General features: G+C 37.4%; 1 long non-coding RNA gene across 2 annotated transcripts; it reads right to left on the bottom strand.

Annotated features, from left to right (window-relative positions):
* Positions 1-802: 802 nt before the first annotated feature.
* LOC127970599 (uncharacterized) lies at positions 803-2,937 on the bottom strand. 2 transcript variants are annotated; one of them, XR_008156633.1, is made up of 3 exons: positions 2,840-2,937; positions 2,474-2,540; positions 803-2,384 (listed from the first exon to the last, which is right to left on the bottom strand). It is a non-coding gene; the product is annotated as an uncharacterized LOC127970599 (long non-coding RNA). The 2 variants fall into 2 exon arrangements; XR_008156634.1 differs by having other exon boundaries at positions 2,763-2,861.
* Between the last annotated feature and the right edge of the window lie 3,172 nt (positions 2,938-6,109).

Genomic DNA, 6,109 nt, shown 5'->3' with positions numbered 1-6,109 from the left:
TGCTGGGAGGTGGTCTAAGTTACATTGGACTAATCACAGGAACAGTTCCTCCAAAGAAGGGTTCTTCCTAGGGTCAAGTGCCTCACTTAAGAAGACAACAACACTTGAACAAGGCAGCATTCCTAGTCACTTTAAATGAAGGACACTTACTTGTAAACTAGCACAAAAACTGTAACAAATTAAGGTCTTGTACGGAGCCCCGCACATGGCAAGCTTGAAAAAAAGAACAGGCTAAATCATGTGCATTATTTAATTACCTCAATTTATAAATTGTGCGCACAATTTACTAATTAGTTCCCTCGATTTATAAACTCCAGGCAACATTTACTTATTCGTTCCCTTGATTTATAAATTGTGCACACAATTTTCTAATTCGTTTCTGAATAGTGAAGTTAAATTTAAACTTTCGCTGTTGAGACTTGGATACAGCTTGGATTAACATAGAGAAAACTGATGCCTGTTAGGAAACATTTTAGTGATCATTTTAAACATGACTGAAAGCTTCCATTGACTTCATCTAATCTTGATGGCACATGCCATAACAAAATCTCCATCTTCCTCACTAAAGATTTTACTCTTAACTATGTTCATTCTCCCTCTCATCTCCACTTTCCCCACTCTCTTTTCTTTACCCATCTGGGTTTTATAAGAGCCAGACCCCTATGGAAGCATATTAAAGCAACACAACATGAACGGCAGGAGAGGTAGATGGAAGGTAGTGAAGTCTTTTGAACCTCTGTTACATTATAACCCTCTTAAACACATCCAGCTGGCCAAAGTTCAGGAAAGACATAAAAGGAGCTTTTGCGTGTTACCTCTGAGAATGATAATAGCCAAGTACCACTAAAACTACTGAGACACTTCACAATCAAAGGAATGACTCCCCACATGTATTACTGGCTGCTAATGGGAAGTCTATATGAAGGAAAGCTCTATGTGAAAGGATGTCCATCTCATAGCACAGCCAACAGTCTTTGTAAAAGAGAGGACATTTTTTGTGAAAGCGATTAAACCCAATTAAACCAGGGTCAATTCAATTTCCTAAGAACAGGATTTGTACTAATTTCACATGACAAGGTCATCAATGTCATTTTGATGACAGTACAGTGGCTACAAGTAAAAAGGATAATGGCAGCCGCATGAAGCCCAGAGTACGAGATTGCAGATGTAGTATCTATATCTTCATTCTCACACACAGCAAAACCACAGATCTGTTTGCATTAGCTTTGAGAATGTTGAAACCTCTGGTCTACTACCATATGGTCTGGTTTGGGATGTCTGCTTGTAAAAAGACAAAAAGGAAGATTAAAACAGAAAGGGGAGAGCAAGACAATTTGCATGTTGCTAGTGTGATGATAGACTCTATCGATGGTGAGTCTTTGCACGTATTGTGTGTGTGTGTTTGTGCATCTGTGTACGCAGTTTATGTTTGGGTCATGTGTTTTCTGTGGTTCCAGTGTGGAACCTCTACCACACGCAGTAAATATGAGCTTTTGGTGGGACTGCAGGGTTTGAAAAATGCTCTCATGTGGTAAGGCCACTAACCACCATTGACAAGAGAGTCAGGAGTCTTTCGTCATCACTGCTGGCCGGTGACATATGAGGTACATGGAAGGTCTCTATATGGACAATGATTGCTGATTAGAAGCATAAATGTATTTTTAAAAAATGGATTTACTGAGCCCAAAATTTTGAATGGTAGTATATATAAAAATGATAAATATATATATTTTTTAAATATAAAAAATATCTATCCATCCACATCCCAACCATTCCCAAAGGACCCTTGGTTGGGTCTCAATCATAAACATTAGCTTAAAAAAGTACAAAAACACTTGTTTCTTACTTTGGGATCCATCAGAAGAATTTACAGAGCTGTAGGTGCTACATGCAGCCAGGAACAACACAAGATTTGATAAACCTCTCACTATTTAACTGTTATCATAGTTATTATGGTGATTGGCAACATTAGCATTAAACTGATTAGTTTCAATAAAAGCTATTTTTCATAGTATATCAAAGTCCAAACTTAATTCCTTGAGATACAATCCCCTTTTAAAGAAACAAACATAGAAATGCATTCCCCAAACTGATATTTCCCAAAAGTGGAGAAAAACACATTTCTAGTTTAACGACCAATGCTGATTAGCAGTCGGTCCAAGATGAATGTCTCCACAGCCACAACATCCAGAGATGGATGTGAATGGAAAAAAAAGGTGGGAATGAAAGAAAACATATGGGGGAAAGTGGGGGTCCGTAACCAATGCCAAATACAACACTTGTACTGATAAGCTCTCGGTGTGCTTTGTGAATTCATCAATAAAATTTCTACTTCAGAACGTCAGGTCTGCCACAAGGAATGAGAATTTGTTCCAGCTTCACCCCTAAAGATAAAACACACAGACATTTGTTAAGCATTACCTGATACGTCTATCAGTAAACCTCTAGCATGTCAACTATGTGAATACATTACCCAGACATCTTGGAGAATGGAGAATGAAAAACTGTTATGGAGTAGCTGACCTTGTGTGCCAGAGGTTCTGGGAAATGAACGCAAAAGGTGAGATAAAGCCCAGCATCTGTGTGTGTGACTGATGCCACACAGCGAGTAAGCGCTCAGAGATGAAAGCAGTGCCCTTCTCCCCACACATGGAATAGTACACCAATGTGATCATATTTGTGATTGCTATCAGTGTTTGGATTAGACCCAGGAAATGCAGACAAATCTAATTTTTGGGATGTCATGAAACCATGCCAATTACCCGCAGATCTTTTTCACAACATATCCTGAGCATTTCAGTCTTGATGCTCTTTTAGAATTAAAATGAATTGGAAGTACCTGTGTTTGTATGCTTTGTACCATTCATACTGTCAGAACATTGAACTTGTCTGTGTGTGTTTTTCCCTGTGACCCAGTTTCTGTCTTCTTGATTGTTGATTAATTCCCAGGTGTGTCTCCTTAGTTCCCTCATTATCCTGTCTTTATAAGCAATGTCCTTTCAGTTCAGTTTTGTCTGATTTACAAGTTACGTACGTGAGTCTGCCTTCTGTTTCCCATGTTGGCTTTACCCCTGTGTTGAATTAATAAAGACTCTTTTGATTATTAAAAATAAATAGTGTTTTAAGTAGAATTAAAATTAGTTGAATCTCAAAATTCATATATTCTAACTGAAATTTGAAACAAGAAAAAAGGAACGTTTGTCAGGACAAGCCCTGAATATTGGCTTGAAAGCTTCATTTGACAATAAGCTTAGTTTAAAAGTTTAACAATTCTTAATGTTTTAGTTTTAAAATTCTTGAAGTGTGTTTCAAAAGATCCAACAGACACTCTTGCAAATGAAGCATTAACACTCCCAGTTTCCCATTTACATAATTTCCCAGAAAGCCTATTGAACTTCTTTGAATTGCACTTCAGTATATTCCACTACCTGTCATTCCCAATTCAAATACAGATTTAACATACTATAGAGCTTGGCCAATTCTAATTCAAATCCCAATTTATGAATTGAAAGAAGCCAATTCTTAAATTTTCAATTTTCTCCAATCCTGCCATCACTGTAATTACTGTAAAAGGGATGCTTTACTAAATCCTGGAATGCGCTGCATAATGATTTTTCCTTTTGTGGACCAGACAGATGTTTCTAGGATGCCTGAGGCCAAATTTTGTCTGTTCTTTCCATATTTATGGCAGATCATATTTTTGCTAGATCATAAATACATACACGGATTAATACTCTTAACATGTTCTAAAAGAACAGTGAATTCTGTTATAAACAAATAAATAAATCCCCAGCACTTCAACAGCTCACCTTTGATACTTAATTTGATTCAGTGAGTTTGATTCAGTTTCTTGAGTTTCTTCTCTGTTTCTTGAGTGCTTCTGTGTTGCATGCGTTTTCTTGCATGTAAAAATGATTGGAAGCGGAAGGTGCTCTGCCACAGCTGCTAACCCTGTTTACTTTCTCTGAAACAGCAGGTAGGATAAAATCTTCCTTTGATAAGGGTTACTTATTGATTAAGAGATCTGAATGAATTCCTGCACGCTCTGATCCTGTTGGCTAGTTGAGAACAGATAGTGCGAGTCCGCCCCATTGGTCAAGGGGACTCATGACATTAATTACACGCTCTGTTAACATTTGCCCCTAATGTTCAGTCTTTCCAGGGTTAACTCCTTCCTGACAGAGGAGAGAGTAATAGAGCTTGAGGGGTCTATTTTCTACTAGTCGGCCATGACGGATGTTCTATATCCACGCTGCACCCGTGTTTGTATGAGAGCCGCAGTTAAGTGCCATATAGACAGAGTGGATCAGCCTCTCTCCAGGTGACAGGGAAAGGACTTCCATCAAAGCCTCTGTTAGCTCCAGTGCAGGGCAAAATAAAGGAGTTTCACAGGTCAGTTCTTGGGTTTCTACTGTTGTTTAGACCCTTGGAGAGGCTAAATGAGAGAAAGAGAAAGCATGCAGTGACAGGATATCCCCCTCCTTCGGTGAGCTGTAGAGTAAACACAAGGTAAGCAACAGGAACCTTCTCAGCACTATGTACAAGGCTGGACTCGTAACAAATGTCTCAAGAGGTGTATTGTACATAAGCAGACATATATCAAGGACCACAGACCAGGTATTTGTTTAGGCTAACTAAAGCACTCTTGAGAGGGAGACTGTAACTAATTGGATCAACAAAGCAGTCAGATTAACACAAGTGGGGAAAAGAATTCTAGGAAATGGGAACTGGGTTGTCTGAACCAAGGATCTTTAAACTTTTTGAAGCCACAGATCCACAAATACAATGATGTCCCTGTATGGGAGCCCTTCTTAAAATACAATGATGGTTATATATTTCCTTTATAAAGGCCCATTTCAAGCCCATTTAGAAACCCTGGGGACAAATGATAATAATTGCTCTTTCATTATTTTATTATATTACATTTGGAATATCAAAAATAATCCTAATAATAAAAAAAACGATATATATATATATATATATATATATATATATATATATATATATATATATATATATATATATATATATATGTAACGTACAGTATGACAAACTCATAACTCAGAATCTGAATCTACACACATCTGAAAGGAATGAACATGAGATATCACACTCAAACACACACCTGGTTGATTCTGGGTGGTGTTCTGGGAAAAAGTGAGCGTGGGTGGAGACTTGGGGAGGTTCCTTAAACATAGACACAAACACACACACACACACACACACACATGCATACAGCACATCTGCAGATGTTGCTCTCTTTGTGTACTGAGACATGACACGCCAGGAAGTGTTCACCCAAATCTGTTATGACACGCTTACCATGGTGTAAATCCCACACACCCAGAGGGGGAAACAACATGCTTGCACCTTCATGAGGGCGCACTGTGCATCCGTGGGCCACACAATAGCATCACCACTCAAGCAGAAATGGAAGCTTAAAAGGCACGATTTATATGCTTATTCTTGGATGAAAATGTCATATAACAGCCACTAAAAGCTAATGTGCTTGGCACTGAGCTTGAGCAGTGAGCTTGCAGCTTCAATAAAAAGCAACTGTTTTCATTCATTGCTGGACCTAATGAATTCATATCTAGTTGCACATGATAACAACATTTGATGTAGTTGTAATATTGTGAATTTACATGACGAAATACAAGAAATTTTAATTTGACCTGGCAAGCTCTGCAACACATGTTTGTTATTCTTTGGAAAAAGAGTTTACATATTTTCCATTTAGGAATTTTTTATATTTCATATAAGTGGTTTTTGCCATAACTACAGTACCACTCAAATTTAGGGTTAGGAGATAAAATTCCTAAATCGAAGAATTAAAGTTGGCGGGAAATGGAAATTCACCCCATCTATTTTATAGATGCATTTTAATTCTTCAATGCATGGTTTATTTTTTATTTATTTTTTATTATTTTATTATTATTTATTTATTTATTTTTTGACACCAAAATGTCATAACCTGAACTTCTTGTGAAATAACCTTTCTGTGATTAGTCACTGTGATGTATGCCAGACTTCTCCAGTTTATTTAGTCTCCTTAAAGGAAAATTAATTTAAAAAAAAAATATCTCATGGTTTACTCCCCCTTTAGCCA

Source organism: Carassius gibelio, chromosome B13 (genome assembly GCF_023724105.1).
Source record: "Carassius gibelio isolate Cgi1373 ecotype wild population from Czech Republic chromosome B13, carGib1.2-hapl.c, whole genome shotgun sequence".
Classification (NCBI taxonomy): domain Eukaryota; kingdom Metazoa; phylum Chordata; class Actinopteri; order Cypriniformes; family Cyprinidae; genus Carassius; species Carassius gibelio.
The sequence above is the reverse complement of the archived record's forward strand: the minus strand, read 5'-3'. Positions and strand labels throughout refer to the sequence as shown.